We start from the raw sequence: 20,219 nt of genomic DNA, 5'->3' as shown, positions 1-20,219 counted from the left end.
AGAAACCGCCTTGCTATATAAAGTATTTTTTTTGTGTGCAAGATTTTGTAACACACAATACACACTTACACTGCCCGCAGAAATAGGGTAAAATTTGGGAACCATGGAAATCTTGGGGAAACTTGAGAGGTCCTCAAAGGGGCATGGTGCAGGCCGCAGCCATCCTGTGAATTTTATTATGGTGGTAAAGTGGAGTGGCACTGGGGCTCTCGGAACCGCGGACGGCGGCCGGCTGTAAGTATGTGGTCATGGCGGCGGGCACATTCAAGGCCATTACTTGCCTCTATCAGAGAATGGCCACGGAACATCTAGCTCCTTTGACTGCGCTGAAGGATAAGTGGGAAGCCGATATCGGAAAACCTATCCCGGAACTGACATGGCCTGCACTTCAGAGACGGGCCTGGAAGAGCACGCGTAACGCCCGGTTTCAGCTGGTGCAGTATTTCACCCTGCATAGGGCATACCTGACGCCGGCTAAATTGTTTCAGTATTTTGGGGGCCCCATGCCGCAGTGCCCTCGTTGTGGAGAGGAGGGGGCTGACTTTAAACACATGTTTTGGTCCTGCGATGTTTTAAGTGGCTACTGGGAGGAGGTCGTCGGATGCCTGGCCCAAGTGACAGGGCGGGAGTTGCGGGTGGAGATGGGAGTCTGTTTGCTGCTTTGGTTTCCACACACGCCGCGCACGAAAATCACTAGCAAGTTTTGCGACCTGGGGCTGGTGGTGGCCAAGCGAGAAATTACGCTCCACTGGAAGTCGAGGACGGGTCCCAGCGTCGCGAGGTGGAGAGCGACATTTACCAAGTGGGCGGGTAGCGAGGGCACGTTCAGGCTGCAGCTTGCGCTTAGGAGAAACGATGACAAGGCTCTGGACATGGCTCGGGCGTGGGAAGCACTAATGGTTGATCTCCAGGGATGGGGAACAGCGGGGGAGGGAGGCCCTGCGGCACTGGAGCAACAGGCAGGTACTTAGGGGTGGGGGAGGCTAGCTGATTGGCTCATGGGGGCCGGGGGCTCTCCTTTTCCTCTTTGCCTGGGGCCTGTCTGTGGTGGGGGGGGGGGGGGGGGTGGCGGCTCATGGCTCTTAATACGGCTCCTTCTGAGAGAGGTTATCCTGGTAGTAGTCGTCCCGGCACACTGACATGTGGGTGGGGGGGGGGGCTGTATTATTTCAGGGGAGGGTTTGGGGACGGCGCATTGGTAGGTGGAAGTGGCCCAGGTTGTATTTGGATGTGATTTCATAAGCGGATGGCGGCCACTGGCCAGATGAACATTGTGGATGTCAATTGTGTTTGAGTAATGCAATAAAAAATGTTTTTGCAAAAAAAAAAAAGTGGAGTGGCACGGGATGCGGGGGGGAGGGGGGTGGCGAAGAGGACGGAGTTTACATGGGAGCAGTTAAAGACAAAGAGACAGTGTTTAAATATCTGCCACAGGGAGGCATTTATTAATGCTCGTACAATACTTGTTTACCTTGGAGATGTGGTTACCCGTTTTTGTTTTTATCCCTTTCTGTTTCAAAACTAATAAAAGCAACTAAAAATACTATTACTGCATCGAAAGCAGCAATGCAAAACCCATACATAGAAAAAGCAAACAGCAACAGTGCACACTTTCCATATACATGTGGAATAGGTCCAGTAGACACAGTATCAGTTCAGCTTTGTTTCACTCATGTACACAGAACAGCTCATGCATGTTCACATGCAGCATCAGCACAGGCGTTCATCACATCAATGCAACGATTACAACACAGGCAGTAGAGGCGCAAACTAACCTCAGATACACAGAACTGGCACAGCATGTACAGCAGCATTACAAACGCCCCTCAAGGCAGAGTAGTTACAACATCAGCAAAGCACGGTAACCTCACACACATAGACCAGAAGCATGATGGGCAGCAGGACTGCAAGCTTCCCTGCCAAACCCTGACCAAGTCCAGAACAGGCACTAGGATGCAAATTGTGACTGAACTTGCGTTTTCTGCCATTCTCAAATCACATTATTTTACAGTGGGTAAATAATATACAAATCCCATTGGGAAGAAAGGAGACAAATCAGCAGATATTGGAAACTATGTTAATAATCACTGTGTGCATATCACCAGGAAGGACTAATCTGGATCACGTGTGTCCAGCCCTGGAGCTTCCACCTGGATTGTGAATTGTTCTAGAAATTTAAGCTGGAGAATTGTATCTTCTTATGGGGTACACTCATGATGTATTGTGAGAGGTGCTGAAAACACATTGGACAAGCTGTGTTCACTTCTGAATCCCCCTTAGTCAGAGTTGGGTTCATTTCTTCAGATCCCATCTAGAGTATTGTGAGCAGTTCTGGGGGTGTCTAGTGCCTTGAGGCCAAGTAAAGCTTTTTTACTGGCGTCTGTGGCGGTCAGTGGCTACTGTGCAGTGTCTGTGGAAGGTACTATCGCTTATGTCCATTTTCCAGAGCCTCATGTACTACTCAACTCCAGTTGGTCAAGCCAAGCCAGGAGTCCGTCGTTGATTTGGAGCTCAGAGACATTCTGAGAGTGGAAAACTCAACTTTTAGTCAGTAGAGTCTTTTAAAAAGGATAGTTTTTTTATTTCCATATTGTAAATGTAGGGAAGTGATAATATTACACCACACAAAACAAACACAGAAAGCCAAAGCCCCTTCTGTGGCAAAAATAAAACCAAAAACTGTTACGTGGAGTTTACATTATAAGGAGTTATGAGTCCAATATTAGAGGCATCTGGTGGCAGGTTTGTGTTTTTTAAGCTGTCTTACGTCAGTGAACTAACAAAGCCAGGCAGAATGTTACAGTGCATCAGTTATGTTATATGTCTTCCCTTTCTCTTCGTCTCTCAGTGGCCCTGGAACGAAGGGCCAAGTCAGTTGTTTTGAGCCTAGACAACAAAGAACTCACCAAAAATTTCACTAAGTACAATAACGTGCAAACACCCAAATTCCACCACATAAAGGTGATCTTTAATTCCCACCCTACACAATAGTAATAGTTATATGGTATCAAATGACTCTTCATGCAGTGCACGGTATTGGGCAAGCTCACACTTTAAAGGGATTGAATTTGTCGACCTGTACAATTTGCACATTAAAGTAACTGTTTAACATAATGATGCAGTAAGATATGGGGCAGTTTTTAATGTGTTTAATATTTCAAGACTGTAGGTTCCCACTGTTTTAAACCCTTTGCTTACTTACTACATTCATTTGCTTTGAAAAGCTCCATTTGTCAATCTTATTCATTTTTTTCTCGGGAGAACCACCCACCATGGACCCGACGTTTCTCCATTAAGCTTGCTCCCTTTGCTCGCGACATAAAAGTCATATCCAACTTTTACACCCCCACCACTTTTAAATGTTACCAGCCACCACTGCTCTGAACACACACAATTCACGCCATAACTCACGTATTGTTTATTAGGTATTTAATTTACAACACCCTTCGTGCACAGGCTTCGATCTTTCACTGTGGGAATTGGCCACACAACCTGCATCGCACACATCCTTCAAACTTATGCAGTTGGCTTCAGAGCTTGGCCGAACACCCACTGAGCCTCCTGCAACCTGGTTGGGCACAGGGCCAACATGCAGCAGGTGTTGGTAGTGGAGTTTGGACACAGGCCCTCTACCCAGCCTCCTGCCTTCGAAGCAAAGCCAGGCATTAAATTAGTGTTTGGCTTTCCATGTGCTTTTTAATTTTTATTTTAACATTGCCTTAAACGTGTCAGTCAGGAACTAAACGGTTATAGAATCCAGCCTCTAAAATAGTCATATGCGGTTTTCGTCACTTTCTTCTCATGAGAGATATGTATTTTTCAAGCATCTGAGTACAACTGCCCTGGGGTTGGTCACTTTTGGGATTGTCCCTCTAGGGCTGAGGAAATGTTTTCCACAGCATAACACTCAAGTCAGAGCCTGATATCTATCCAACCACATGAACCCGGCTCTTAAAAAGACACTCGAGGATGTAGTGTAGGCTAATTCCAGTAAAAGCATACAAATTTGGACGCTTAAATGGCACCTCCAATTATAGCTGTTGACTGTGCAACTTTAGACAGGGATCACTGATGCATGATGTGTCCTGCTTTAAAAAACATAAGTGTCGAAATATCGGATTTAGCCAATAGGACCTTGAGTATCACCCAATACAACCAGGCGGTCATTGCATATTTGAGTGGCGATCAGTATCAGCTTTCCGCCAGATGCATGACATTTCTCAAGAAATGTTTACGTTACCGAACTTGAGCCCCTCAGACAGTTGACAGAAAGGGTTGCCCACTCGACTCCAAGTTAAAACTTTGTTTTACATCTAGCCCAAGTATTTGGTTACCACAGAGGATGATGGACGGAGCGTTAGAGCAAATCAAACACTCACCCCAAGTCAACTGATCTGGGTTTAATCCATCATCATTCGTTAGCTCACTCCACCACCCCATTTCAGACATGACCAAATGCAAAACAGTCTGACCCTGTGCCTCATGGGAACAGTCCAGCCCGAACTGCCAAGCCATGTCTTCCCTGGACTGGAAACAAGCATCCTGGGACCGGTTTCGGGTTCATAACCCTCGTCAGCCAGGCTATCTTGAATCCAGTGGCAAAGTGAGCAAGGGACCCACGTCTGGGCATACCCTGCCAACTTAGGGCGAACAAAGCGATACCAAAGGGGATGATGGACGGAGCGTTAGAGCAAATCAAACACTCACCCCCAGTCAACTGATCTGGGTTTAATCCATCATCATTCTTTAGCTCACTCCACCACCCCAGTTCAGACATGGCCATATGCAAATCAGTCTGACCCTGTACCTCATGGGAACAGTCCAGCCCAAACTGCCAAGCCATGTCTTCCCTGGACCGGAAACAAGCATCCTGGGACCGGTTTCGGGTTCATAACCCTCGTCAGCCAGGCTATCTTGAATCCAGTGGCAAAGTGAGCAAGGGACCCACGTCTGGGCATACCCTGCCAACTTAGGGCGAACAAAGCGATACCAAAGGGGATGATGGACGGAGCGTTAGAGCAAATCAAACACTCACCCCCAGACAACTGATCTGGGTTTAATCCATCATCATTCTTTAGCTCACTCCACCACCCCAGTTCAGACATGGCCATATGCAAATCAGTCTGACCCTGTGCCTCATGGGAACAGTCCAGCCCGAACTGCCAAGCCATGTCTTCCCTGGACCTCTTCCCTGGACCGGAAACAAGCTTCCTAGGACCGGTTTCTGGCATTTCAGCAGTCTTCAGCCAGGCTTGCTTGAATCCAGTGGCAAAGTGAGCAAGGGACTCAACGTCTGAGCATACCCTGCCAACTTATGGCGAACAAAGCGGCGAGTCACAGCCAAGTTTCAAGAAGCAAAAATAAATTCCGGGTTCAAAAAAAGAAATCCAAATTTAATTTGCATGATTCGTGATTCACAAGTTAAAATGGGCAGAGATTTACAAGAGTGTTCGTTTAAAAACAGGTTGCCAACTTTTCAAAAAATGTTAATACCTCAATAAATATTGAACGATTTACATTAAAACAAAACAGCATGCTTTGTAAGGAACGGTCTACTTTCATGCAAATATGATGTGATTCCGTTCGATGTTTTTTCCCGTATCTTCTGACAATATTTTCTATGGAAGCTAAATTGGGAAATGAATGCTTCTGAAGGTTAGAGGTACTCTTGCTACTTATTGCTCTACTTCTATTACATCTTTTAGCATTGAGGTCCTTGAGGGTTTTGGAATCAACACCTTCCACATTAGTTTGTATAGCTCAGTTTACAAACTCAAGAGCACTTAGGTTGTTAAATACTTACACTGTGCAGTATTAGCACAGTGAGAATGAAAATGAGCGAGATAAAAATTAAATACATTAAAATCAGTGAACTTTGCAAAGTTGAGTGCCCACCAACCCGATCCATGAATAAAGAAATAACTCCATATATTTTGAACAACTGGAGTTTAGTATTGTGCATACAATATCCGTTCCACAGCACAATAACCACACAGATGATACAATGGCTTTGTGCCCAACATGTTTGGTGTAAGTGGATTTCAAGCTAGATATATAAACCACCTAACACAGTGAATATCGCCAGTCTGAGTCACCATTTAGAATACAAAATGTGACTTAACAAGGTTTGCATGATACATCTGCCCAAATATTCTTAAATAACACTAATACTTTGTATGTTCCAGTTGGACCTCTTTTTAGGTTTTGCTGTTAATGTTTACTTATTAATAGTCCATCTCAAATGCCCCAAAATACTAGGTTTAAGGATGGGAAGACCAGTGACAGACTCACTGACTGGCGCGAAGAGCAGACCAATTAAAGTCAATAGAGGTTAACCAAGTAGCCCATTCTGCTAAAGGGTGCTTATCTGATCCAGGAAGTTCAAGCAGCCCCACTCCACCCCTACAAAGCACCACAATACAGCATCTGCTTCTATTTCGAAGGATGTACACCACCTTCTGCTACGCCATCTAGCACAAGCCCGTTTAACGGATCCCTATCTTTTTTTGTGATCCTTCTAGATCCTTGCATCAGCTGCCATCTCAAATGATCACACTAAAAGAACAATTTCTTGAGCAATCCTATGGCTATCGTGGAGACGCCTTCTTGGAGTGGCATCTGTGTTCTATTCAGAATGGCGCTGTATTCTCTTGCACCTGGTTTAACCCCCTTCACTGCTATACCGTAGAGAGAAATGTCTGCTGCTCAGAATTTCAGATTCTTCTTCTCGTACTTTCCCCATGTATGTTTATGAAGAATCTCTACTAAACTCAATCCTTATTTAGCTCTGGAAAGGTTTTTATTCCAGCATGGCCAGTGTACAGCAGAGGATGAAAGAGACAGAGCAACAGTGTCATCACTGAAGCTCTGCTCAGTCTCTTACCTCAGATTACCACAGTACGCATGTGCAGGAGCCACCTCAGGAAACAATTCGCTCTCTAGCCTGACACTGATTAACCTATTTCCAGTAAAAAACTGATTTAAATGTTTTCATTGGACATGATTTTATTGTGTTTACTGTGTCAGTTTCAATCGAAAATAAGAAAGCCTAATCACTTATTTTTCTTAATATCATTTAACCCCTTGTATGCCCATGACGAGCTGGACTCGTCATGGAGCACAGTCGCGCTGTGCCCATGACGAGTCCAGCTCGTCATGAGGCATACCCTAGGAAATCCCTCAGGTGACACCCCTTGCAAAACCAGGTCGTTTTGAGGTAGGCAATCTTCATGTAGCCTCAATACGTTTTGGGGCCTTGCCAGTCGCGGGTACTTGGGCCTCCCACACGAGTGAGGCACAGTTTTTATCGGGAGACCCGGGGGAACGCTGGGTGGTAGGAAATTTGTGTCAGCCCGGTGATGCCTCAACTTTCCCACACAAAAATGTGTGAAAATTTGATTTTTTCAGCTAAAATTGCGGTTTGCAGGGGATTCTGGGTAAGGAAACGTTGGGGGATCCATGCAAGCCATACCTCCCTGGAAGCACACGGGTGTCTAGTTTTAAAAAATGTATAGGTTTGCTAGGTTTCCCAAGGTGCCCGCAGAGCTAGGGTTAAAAAACTAGAGCGTGGCACTTTGCCAAAAAAGGGTCATTTTTCACTGCGAAATTGAGGTGTGACCACGTTGCGTTTTGCGCCGTTTCCTGTTGCGGGCACTAGGCCGACCCACACAAGTGAGGTACCGTTTTTCTCATAAGACTTTGGGGAACGCAAGGTGGGTGGAAATTTGTGGATCCACGCAGATTCCGGAACTTTCCACCTCAGAAATGTGTGGAAAATGTGGTTTTTTTGACAATTTTTTAGGTTTGCAAGGGATTCTGGGTAACAGACCCTGGTGGGAGGCAGTCAAGTCACCCCATCCTGGATTCCCCTGGGTGTCTAGTTTTCAAAAATGTATAGGTTTGCTAGGTTTCCCAAGGTGCCCGCAGAGCTAGGGTTCAAAAACTAGAGCTAGGCACTTTGCCAAAAAAGGGTAAATTTTCACTGCGATATTAAGTTGTGACCACGTTGCGTTTTGCGCCGTTTCCTGTTGCGGGCACTATGCCTACCCACACAAGTGAGGTACCATTTTTATCGGGAGACTTAGGGTAATTCAGTTTTGTAAAGGAACTGTTATTATCTATTGACTTTCGATGCATTTAAGCCTTCCAAATGAAAGATATTGTGTAAAAAATAAGTCATTCTAAAAAATGACTGACAATTTTCATGCTAGTATGAGTATTCCCAATTTCAGAAATGTGCAAATATCTACTGTTTCTAAACTCTATATTTTGTTCCCATTTCAGAAATACATAGGTGTCTTTCATACCGATTTTTCCATGTACACATTTTTACATAATAATTACTATATACCCGGTACATAATAAAAAACCATTGCAAGTTGCTGCTCAGTTTTTGGCTCTGGGTTCGTCGGGTTCTTGGTGAAACTACAAGTCCTATATATCCCCACAACCAGTAATGTCCAGCGGATGTAATGGTATATTGCATTCAAAGAGCTGTCATAATTAGAAGAAGTTACAGGTGAAAACGTTGTCACGAAAGGCTTTTTTTTTTCAACTAATTTTCAATTTATCCTATATTTAACTGTTAGTTTATATAAAAAAACCTTGATGGATCTACACAAATGACCCCTTGCTGAATTCAGAATTTTGTCTTCTTCTCGAAAATGTATAGCTTTCCAGGATCCATTATTGCTTTTGTACCCATTTCTGCCATTAACTGGAAGGAGGTCAAAAGCACAAAAAATAGCAAAATTAGGCTATGTCCCAGAAAAATGCCAAAACTGTGTAAAAAATGTTGGGTTTCTAACAAAAGTCTGGTATCCCTGAAAAGCTGGGAAAATTGTGATTTCAACCCCACAAACCCTTTGATAATATTTGCAGGGAAAAACCCAGATGCTTTCATTTGCAGTCCGTTTTTCCAATTTTTCCGAAAAAACCCAAAATGTTGCTGTATTTTGGCTCATTTCTGTGACCCCTCTAGGAGAATCCACAAACCCTGAGTACCTTTAGAATCCCCATGATGTTGGAAGAAAAGGATGCAAATTTGGCGTGGATACCTTATGTGGTCAAAAAGTTACAGGGGCCTCAGCGCGCACTACTCCAAATAGCCAAAAAAGGGCGTGGCACAGGAGGGGAAAAGGCCTGGCAGCGAAGGGGTTAAGAACACCTCCTAATCCAAAGGCAGAGGGTGCTATACAGACCGTTCTAAAAATAAACAGTACATATAACATATGGAGGCAAGTATGGGTGTAAAAATACAAATTAATGCCCACTGTCCCATCGATATAGCCCATAAAAAGGGCACTTGTTATTTTGGGATGTATCTTGAAGTTGTACAAAGTAGACATTGCATGGACTGAATGTGCTAGAAACCGAGACCAATATGTAACCCTGCCTACAAAGGAAAATATGCAAATAATTAGACTGAAAGGATGCTTTGCCTTCACAACTCTCTAGCCATTCTACTTGATGAACTGGCAAAATCATGCTCTAGGATCGTAATAAAGCTGATAAAGCTGAAGACTTAAGCACTTGCCAAAACTGAAAACAATAGCTAAAACGATGTTTAAGGTAGGAAGGGTCATACTAAATCATGTCAGGCAACATCTTGGAGTGTGATTTGCTTCTGTGGTCCATAAGGAAATATTTGCTTTGTATCTCAATGATGTTTCTACAGGCTTGCAGCGCAATCCAGGAGAGGATGTTCTCAACAAAAAAAACGCATAAGTGCCAGTACAGCTACAATTTGGTTTTTAGAAAGATTTTACAATGAATAAGAAAATAACACGGATTATAATAAAATATGTAGAATTAACGTGCAAACTTTGATGGAAATAATGTGTTTGGAATGCATACAACTGAAAGCTATCCTATTAACTCGTACTAAGCCTCAAATTACTAAATGAATGCTAAATACGCATGAAACATTTGATTCTTGACCTCTCCATGAACGTTTTTCATTATAATTAATAAGTTCATTATATAGTTTAAGATATTTCCGCATAATGTTTCCATATGCACAAAGACCACTGTTTACACATGACTCATTTTTGTCGTATAATGGAGTAATGAAGAGTTCATACATTGAAATGCAGATTTTAAAATGTGAACTTGACTTTCTAATCTACTTGTTTTTCCCCCCGATGGTGATGGTGATTCTGCAAAATGATTTTTTTTCATTAATACAGATGTTTTAACTTCTAAATAGACTATTGTCTAAAAAACGGATATTAAAAGGTGAAAGGTGCACTGTTAATAATTTAGTTGCAATCGTAACATTGCTGTCTATGGACTAATGTATTCGTGTGAGAAGATGAGGAGTGAGCCTGTGCCCAGGGCAGCATCGAACGGTGAGAGGCTGACGGGAGACGAGAATAACAACATGTTGCAGATCTTCTTGAAATGCGAGGTCTATAATAGTGCATGCTCCTAGAGTAGAGTTAACACACTTTTTGCCATTGACTTTTTGACTCACGTACTATTGGGTTTTAGCCAGACCTAGACTTTATGTCACATTGCTTTGAGAATCTACTGAGTTTCTCAAACCTCCCTTTTTGGTTATTTCTGCTTTGACATTTTCATTTTTTTGAGATATAAATGCTAAAGATTTAGGCGTGCTCTTATAATCCCAGACTAAATCTCTTAATGGGGTCCGACTAAATTTGTTTTGACCCAATTCATAGAATATGGATAATTTCCTTCATGGAACATGCTTTCATGCCTTTCTTATATGATTTGATTAACCAATATTGATTTTATATTTCGGTCATATATTGACTATTGAAATTAATCTGAAATTATCTTGTGATTTGCAATAAAGATGATCTACTAAAAGAGTTTGATTAATAAAACCCTTTAAACTGATACCAACTCTCTTGCTTGACTAAAATTAGACCAATGATATTAATGATAATTAATAATATGCAATGCTCTCTTCTGCCCTAAACAATGGCAAAGATCCGTAAGACCAGAGGCTGACAAACAGAGAATTAGGTCATTTGTTGGTAAACCGTGATACTTTGAGAATTTGTGAACTGATTCCTGCTCCAGCAGTTTCTTTATTGGTTGTTACTGGTTTCTATCTTGAAATGTCTGCTACAGAAACAATAGCTCACGCCCCCAGCACCAAAACTATAATTCTCTCCAAAAAAGGCCTACTAATGAACTTACATATGATGTGGAAGATGACATTACCACTGAAAACAATGACATCACTGTGACTGGTCACGTTACTATTGATATTACTGATGACATCGCTATGGCTAAAATTAAAATTCTTTGTGTGGTTAAGCGTTATTTAATGACGTGCTATTAATTGTATAAATTGAATTGGTATACATGGGAAAGAGAGTTATTGTTATGATGGTTGGGGTTTGAGTTATAGTTTGTGAGGTGGACCATAACCGGATAATGTTTGAGTTCTTAGGGATTGGTTGAGAACCAAAACTACTTTTTTACAGGGTTTGAGTAAATTTGTAATTTTTTTTTTTTAAGCAGGAGTAAATGCCAGGCATGCAGCCCCTGCCAGGCATGCAGCCCCTGCAGCACACTCTCTGGTTGTGATAGGTAGGGTTGGACACAGAGCATGCATCCCAATCTTCGTAGATCAATGCCATTAGTCCTTATGGGCAGGCCCTACACCCAACTACCCATGCTTCCCACAAGGCCATGCTCCCAAACACAGGCCTGATCAAATACTCCTTTTTTAATTTGATCATTCATGAATTTCTTGATTCTTAGGATTCCTAGCCCACAACTGTTCTTTATTCAGGAGCTTGTTCTGTATGAAAGTGTTTTCTATTGTACCACAATGATTGATCTGTGTCTTTCTTCATCCAGCCTCACTTAGTCTCTCCTTCAGTCTTGCCTTATATATGTATTCACTTGTCTTTTTCTCCATGAATCTGACGTGCACGAGTACAGGAAAAGGAAACTATTCCAAATACTAAAATGGATGACAGGTGCTGTTGAATTTCCTGAAGCTTGCAAGTTTACAGTCCACTACATGTTTTTCAAACTTTTTGGTCTTCTTTTCCACGTACACCTTCTCTATAGCCTAGAACTTGACATTGGATTTCCCTTTTCAGAGTAATTTTTTTCCACAGAGCTAAACTGGTACAGTTGGAAATATTTCCAAATTTAGAGCTGGCAGGAAAAATAACTGAAACCCTTCTTCAACTACTCGCAATTCACAACAAATTCGAATATCATTGACAGAACTTGTGGGTTTTTTGCTCACAAGTTCAACATCCAAGATATACAACAGAATAAGGCCTTCAAAGCCAAGCCAATAACTCATTGCACGGATTTACACCAAATCATAAAAATAATACTTTGAGTGAACTTCTACTTTCATTCTAATTCTGATGTAAATCCATTTAATGTGTTTTGTCGTAGAATAGAAAAAATATCACTATGAGAACTAAAATCATAAATGCATGTTTTTCCCCCTACATGGAGAACCATGAAAATTGCCATTACAAAACTTGGACGATTATTGGATGGGTTAGCCAAATTCCATGCAGAGTGATCAAGGGAAGTCAAAGTTCTAAGAATAAAAAAAAAAATTCATTTTCAATGGAAAGTGGACCTGAACCAAAACTACTGAGTGCTATGGCGGACACTGCAAGGAAAATTAAGTGCTTAACAAGCAACACAAATAAGTACAGTGGCAATAATACTACTGAATAGTAGCATTTATACAGTAAAAGTACAGTAACAGTAGAAACAGTTTTATAACGGCTTCAGATAAGGAAAGTGCCACACAAGCAGAATGAGGGGTGTGATGGGCTAGAATGCAGGCAGGACTTTCACTATATGTTGGTTTTACAGGGTGAGGGGTCAGATGTTGGGGAAGTTTAATAGAGTCTTAGGGTGGCCTTCACAACAAGGACCATATAAAATGGGATGGCAAAGTGACCCATGGTGGTGTGGGACACTTTAAATGATCTGGTAATGCCCCAAACATGCTTACAATAGTTACAGGTTAGGTCCAGGTTTTGAGCTCCCCGTCTAAATGACTAAATCTTTCTCACAAATTAGCATAAACAAAAGTAGTTTTCTTGGTTCACAAAATGTGTCTCTTAGTGGTAGACGAGAGACTCCTATACTCCATATACTTTAGGTATCGATATCTGGCATCCTCCTCAGAAAGGTGGTTGAAGGCAGAACTCCCCACCTAAAGAATTAAGAATTTCCATTTTGTGGTAGAGTGGGCCACATGACAGAGTAGTTGGGGGAGCTCAACATACTGATGAGGTAGATGCAACACCTTTGGGCACACAATGCTTTGAGGGTGGGCAAATGAGTCTTGGTTGGAGGAGATCAGGTTTGTGGAGGCACATACATTAATTACTTCAAGGTAAAATACTGCCAATACTCAGCAAGTATGCTAGAACTGACCACAACATATTGCACAAGAGGCTCCTCAAGAACAGAGAAGACAGACCAGGAATCCATGATCCCTCTCAAATCATGGTCCAATGACAATCTCTCTGGAACAACATAACTGATAGTAGCAGTACGATTTGGTGGGTCAGGTAAGGATGCCCTTAGCGCATTTGCACAAATCCACTTTAGTGAGTAAACAGACCATTTCACATCTGAACAGGTTCTTCAAAAAAATGCTTAAGCTGTTCGTTGAAGTAGTAGCAAAATACAAGGCTACACCTTTGACATTGTGAAAGGTCACTGCATGAAGGGTGGGTCAGAAGAAAATGTTGGCACTGGCTGAACTTTTTACCTATTAACTACATTGAATATCTAGTTCTACGGAGGTGGGGGAAGGGGGTAACAAATAAGGCCAGCACACAACAGGCTGATAACTTTACTACTAAGATACAGGTTGAGACAGGAGTAACTCTCTTGGTGGAGGAGGAAAAGGATGAGAAGGCTTATATTTTTTATGCAGCTGAGAAGGCTGGTCAGCAAACTACAATGGAATATATCCAAGCTGCACATCTGCCTGGGATACTGGAAGAAAACAAGGAAAGGATAGAGACACCCGGTGCCAAGGAGATGGTCTTGGAAGCCACTGGAAAACTCAAGTTAAGATGTTGATACCCTGTGCATTTTATGTAGCATTTTACAAGGCCTTTACCCTCGACTTATTGGCTCCTCTGGTAGAGGTTTTTAATGATATAACCCAGACATCCAGAGACCTATGCCCGATTACTATTTCTGGAAGAGGTGGTAAGAAAGTAGTGTGGGTGTCTCTGGATGCTTAAAAAGCTTTTGACAGACTTATTGGGCATTTATGGGGGTACCCAAGTAAAAGAGATGCAACTGGATTGAGGTGATGTGGGGAAGCAGTACACTATCTGGGTATCTCATTAGTTCTCACTCAACAGAATATGCTTCATAGAAACTTCAGAGTGCTCTTCAGAACAGCTAAGGTAAACCTATAAAATTGGAACTACCATACACTCTCATGGCGGGGAAGAGTGGTGTCTTAAAGATGTCTATGCAGCAAAAATTCTACATATCTTCCAGATTATAATCTTGAATATCAAAGGGGAGGACATAACAGGGCTCCAGGACCTATGTAGTGACTAGGTTTAGGAAAGGCTAGAATAGGACGGCATCCAAACATGCCTAGGATGAAAGAATGGCTTGGGAATGCAAACCTGCTGCAATACTAGGCGGATAGTGGATCACCAGAGTTCGAGGTGCCACGCTGCTGCGCTGCTTATGTACCTTTTTTAAAAAAATGTGACTGCACATTAACGGACATTTTAAATAGGATTTTGTATCGTACTGTGCTGCCTCCGGCGATTTGAATCTTTTTTAATGCCTAACAAATTACATTTCTGTTTTACTTTTTCTGTCTTACTTTGTGGGGGTTTTATTTTCTTTGCCTTTACTTGGGGGTCATTAGAGGGTCTTTTGCTCCTTCCCCGGTCCACCACGGCTTGCCGATTGTTGTGGAGGGAAGTGACTAGTCTTTTTGGCTCCTCCTTTGCATTTCCGGTCTAGTGACACGGGCAGCGCTCTAGTCTTTTCCCGGTCCCAGCTATTTAACCACCATGCTGGGCTGGGCGCGCCGCTGGCGTGCCAAAGGCAAGCCTGGCTGCGCCAAGTTTGCGCCTTGCGCTAGAAACCCTGGCCAATTTTCTTCCAACTTTGGCAAACCCCGGGTCTATACCAGGAATCAGCTCTTGGAGCTTCAATCTCAAGAGGGGGGGCATTGTAGTCTTATGAACCCTGAGGCCTTGGGGAGTGGTCTGAGGTTCAAATGTGCCAACTGTGAGGCGTCTTTTTTATTGGGTACTGCTCTCTATCCCATTGAGGATAGCTGCGATCCTAATCCCCTGCCTCTGACACATTCTTTTATGGGATATCTTCTCAATGCCAGATCCCTTATCAAACATGCTACTGAATTTAATGACTTCGTGTCCCTTCGAAAACCCGATTGGGTCTTCATTACTGAAACCTGGGCCAGAGATTGCTCTGGTCCTGATTTAGTAGGGGCTATTCCTTGCGGGTATTCGTTTGATAGACTTGATAGAGAAGGGAAGCTGGGCGGGGGTTTAGGGGTAATGTATAAAGACATTTACTCCTGTTTTACCGAGGTCCTCACCTTTTCCTCAGATTCTTATCAGGCCCTTTATTTCTCTCTGAAGGTTCTTTCAACTGAAAGTTTTATTGGCGTGGTTACTTACCGGCCTCCTGGACCTAGAGCCCCGTTTACCCAGAGTTTCAGTAGCTGAATACAGCACTATTTAGCTAGCTCAACGGTTACGTTCCTTGGCGATTTTAACTTTCACTTGGAGAAAAGCCTTTGTCCTGAAACGCAGGCCTTTCTGGAAGTCATGGACTCCTGGGATTTCCCTCAGTTGGTGAAGAGTCCTACACATACAGCGGGACATACCCTTGATGGGATTTTTTTCTAATGATCCTAGGATAAAGTTCATGGACCCTATTCCTCTCTCTTGGTCTGACCATTTTGCTATCCCCTTGAAATGTTAGTATCCCACCATGACTCTAATTTTAAGAATAGGGTGGAGCTGAACAGAAACCTTAGAATGATTAGAAGGAGGATCTGCTTGTTAAACTCAGCAACTACTGCTGCCCCCCTCATGCGGATGTAAATTCCGTTTATGACGACTTCACCAACTGGTTAACGACAGCCTTGGACTCCCTTGCCCCTCTTAAGAAGCACTATGTGGCAAGAAAGCGCCCTTCAGCCCCATGGTTTTCTGAGAGGTTGAGAAAGCTTAGACAGGTTCGTCGACAGCAGGAAAGAAAGTGGCGCTTGGACCCTACTATAGCTGAAAGGGATCTGCATAAACTTAGGTTAAGGGAATATAAGGAAGCCATTAATAAGGAAAAGGTCTCCTACTATACTATAATGACGCAATCTTTTAGAGCCCCTAGGGATCTTTTCACTATGATTAATTCCCTTTTAGCCCCCTCAACTACTTTTAAAACCGAGGTCTCCCAGGACCTCTTTGATAAAATGGCAGATTTCTTCCATGCCAAAATTAAGGACATTTACTCCTTTTTGGAGAAGTTAAACTTTGTGGGAGCTAAAACTAATCCCCTATTTGATTCTCTGATAGTACCCATGAAAGATTGCCGTTTGCGCTCCTTTCCCCCTATTTCTCAAGAGGATACTGAGCTGTTGTTAAGTGGGATTAGATCTGGCTCTCCCCTTGAACCCTGTCCTCTTAAGATTCTGAAATTAGGAAGCGAGGCCATAGCACCTCCTTTGACCACTATTCTTAATACTGTTATCTCTTCTGGCCAATTTCCCACAATATGGAAAACGGCGGTGGTAAAACCTCTACTAAAGAAGGCCTCTCTTGATCCGACAGAATTAAAAAACTTTTGTCCTATTTCCCTACTGCCAGTTCCAGCTAAGATCCTGGAAAAACATCTTAATTGCCATTTCAGTTCTTACTTGGAGGAACATCAACTGCTCGATGGCCCCCAGCATGGTTTCAGGAGTGAACACAGTACGGAGACGGCATTAACCGTTGTCCTTAACAACATCCGACAACATGTTGATGCTGGTCATACCACCCTACTGATCCTCCTGGACCGGACGGCAGCCTTCGATACAATTTCTCCTTGTAGACTGGGATAGAGGACTTTGCACACAATCTGCTTTCATCGTTCCTCTTGAATCGCTCACAGAGTGAAGATGGGCCAATTTCTTTCTGCCCCTTAGCATTTGTTTTGTGGAGTCCCCCAGGGATTCTCATTGAGTCCCACCCTTTTTTTTTTTTTTAATATCTATGTAGCCCCGCTCGCTACCGTGGTAAGGTCTTTTGGCCTAGAAGTGCTTTCCTATGCTGATGACACTCAGATTTTGATTTCCATCACTGAGTGTCTCCGTTTCAGCAGTCAATTTTAAAAACTGCATGCTGGCGGTGGCTGCATGGATGGTCGAGAACTATTTGAGACTCAATGGGGATAAAACGGAGGTCCTAATTTTTGGAGACAAGATGGCTATCTGGTCAGAGGCCTGGTGGCCTGACTCTCTTGGATCTTGCCCCAGCCCCTGTCTTATTGCCAAGAATTTAGGCATTATTGTGGATTCCTCGCTCTCCCTGGGCTCTCAAATAAACAGAACGGTCTCTACCTGCTTTGGGATGATACGGACTCTCAGGAAGATCTTCGGTTTTCTGTCCCTTTCCTCGCGCAAACAGGCAGTGGTGGCCCTTGTGGTGTTTAGGTTAGACTACTGCAACGCTCTTTACCTAGGGATTAACAAGGGACTTCTTCATCGACACCAACTGGCGCAGAACGCCGCCGCTAGGCTTGTTTATGGCTCTCCCTAAATTCCACTCAGTTTCAGCTACCATCGCCTGCATTGGCTCCCGTTGAGGAGGAGAATTGTGTTCAAAGCCTTACGTCTGGTTCACAAGGCCGTCCACAATAAGGGGTCAGAAGGCATCAATAAAACGTTTCAAAGATATCTTCCTGGCAAGGACTTGAGATCTGCAAGTAAGAACCAGGTTATAGTTCCCAAGGTCAGGAAAGCCAGGTGGGGGGGTGGGGGTGGGGGGTGGGGGGGGGGGTGGGGGTGGGCAGGGCTTTCTCTTTGATGGGTGCTAATCTTTGGAATTCCCTTCCTTCCCCTATCAACACTCTGGAAACCCATTCAGTTTTTCGAAAGTCCTTGAAGACCTGGCTTGTTACCTGTCCGAATTCTTTTTCCAACCTTAAGCTTTGAATTTGTTAGACATCTCCCACTATGATCCCGTTCCGCAGCGCCTTGGCGCCTCTGGGCTAAGTTCGCGCTCTACAAAACTTATATTCATTCATTCTTTCATTCATTCATTCATACTACAGCAGGGATGTGGAATTCCTAAAGCCTAACGCCCGGGGCATATTGTTTGGGGTCATGGGTAACAAGTTTTCATGTATATTTTGTTCTTGGGACAAGTAGGCCCAACCCCCAGCAGCACAAACCTTTTGGCTGCCAGCTTACAGTACCACATTATGGCTCAGAGAAATCCATTGCCTGCATTTAAGGTAATATTTGTGTCCATGTGCTAATGCTGTTCAAACTTGTATTCATGGTTCATTAATGCAAAGCCTTTATTATTAGGGTGAGTGTTATAACCAAATTTGTAAGCTCATAATGCACTACTGACAGTGGTTCCAGTATAAGAATGTATACACAAGTTTTCAATGTTTAGCAATATGAGATTATGTATAATGCTCCCAGAATGCTCTCTAATTAGATGCAAATATTTGCAGAAGCTTGAAAGCAAGATTGACTATTCTTTGCTTTCAAAATAAAATGTTCACAAAATAATTCAAAAACATTTTGCTAAACTACTGTAAAATGTTAGGTACCATTTCTTTGCAGCATCATTTACTAAAATGTGTTGATGTATGCTAGTATTTCCCCCAAATATTCACACTGGAAAAATCAGTGTAACAAGTTTTAATACGATTATGGGAAACAAAAATAAACAAGCTATGGTAAAGGCAGTAGGTCTGAAATTGTTGGCAAGTCTTTTGGTTTTGTCAATGCGCGACTTGCTCTGGTATGGTTTTTGTAAAATCGTATTGGTGTGGGAGCTGCCGGGCCCTCACTATTATAACAAGAGAGAGAGAAAGAGAGAAAAAACGAGCGCGAGAAAAAACGAGCACGAGAAAAAGAGAGCGCGAGAAAAAGAGAGAGGAGAGGGGGGAGGGAGAGAGAGGGAGAGAGAGGGAGAGAGAGGGAGAGAGAGGGAGAGAGAGGGAGAGAGAGGGGGAGAGAGGGGGAGAGAGGGGGAGAGAGGGGGAGAGAGGGGGAGAGAGGGGGAGAGAGGGGGAGAGAGGGGGAGAGAGAGAGGGAGGGAGAGGGTGAGGGAGAGGGAGAGAAAGAGAGAGAGAGAGAGAGAGAGAGAGAGACAGAGAGAGAGAGAGAGAGAGAGAGAGAGAGAGAGAGAGAGAGAGAGAGAGAGAGAGAGAGAGAGAGAGATTTAAAAGACAAAATGACATAGTTAACGCCAGACCAAATTTGGGGCCTATTTATTAAATAAAGTCTTGAAAGAGCAACCATGTCCTTGAATTAATTCAGATATACAGCTTTTGTGAATTCACGACTTTACAGAAGTAGGCCACTCCTAGAAAATATTTGTGAACTGCATTTTAGCATGAGCAAACATGCAGGTGTAGAATTGCTGATGAGAAAATCTGAGTGTTTGAAAGTTCACTTTTTATCCAACAACTTTGTTCCCAAACATGGAAGACGTTTTATGTCTGCCATTGTCGGGAGTACATTCCAACCTTACTCAGTATGGGAAAAGATAAGAGAAGAGTTGGTAAAAACCCTTAAAACATGCAAGTTAGTAGGTTTGCACAGACTTAAAAAGGCATTCCAACCTGGAACTATTGCTTACAATTTCATTCAGACCCAGTATGTAGATCTGCGGACACATGGCAACCTAAGGTAAATGCTAGTATTCAACCCCTACTACGGAAGGAGCCCTGGCATAATCAGAGAGGCTATTTCAGAGTTCTTTTATAATGAGATTGCTGCCATAATTTGTCGCCGCATTACATGGCAAAAAAGGGACAAGTGGATTTGTTACAGCACAAGTAGATTTTTAAAGCAACATGCCCCACGGACAAGTAGATATTTTATTAAATTCCACACCCCTGTACAGAGTAGTACAGTTGTGCTACCAGACTAAGGAGTGTACCAGAGAGAAGACAGGCCAAGCATCATGCATCATAGATCATTCACACTCTGGGAGGTTCTGTGGCTTCCTAAT

The 20,219-nt window shown here is 43.0% G+C and overlaps 1 protein-coding gene across 2 annotated transcripts in view; it reads right to left on the bottom strand.

Moving 5' to 3' along the window:
• Positions 1 to 20,219, bottom strand: part of LOC146809784 (uncharacterized protein ZSWIM9-like) — a 323,831-nt gene that overhangs the window by 36,879 nt on the left and 266,733 nt on the right. The window lies entirely within an intron of this gene.

This window comes from Triturus cristatus, chromosome 7 (genome assembly GCF_964204655.1).
Source record: "Triturus cristatus chromosome 7, aTriCri1.1, whole genome shotgun sequence".
Classification (NCBI taxonomy): domain Eukaryota; kingdom Metazoa; phylum Chordata; class Amphibia; order Caudata; family Salamandridae; genus Triturus; species Triturus cristatus.
Note: the sequence above shows the minus strand (reverse complement) of the source record. Positions and strands in the feature narration are given on the sequence as shown.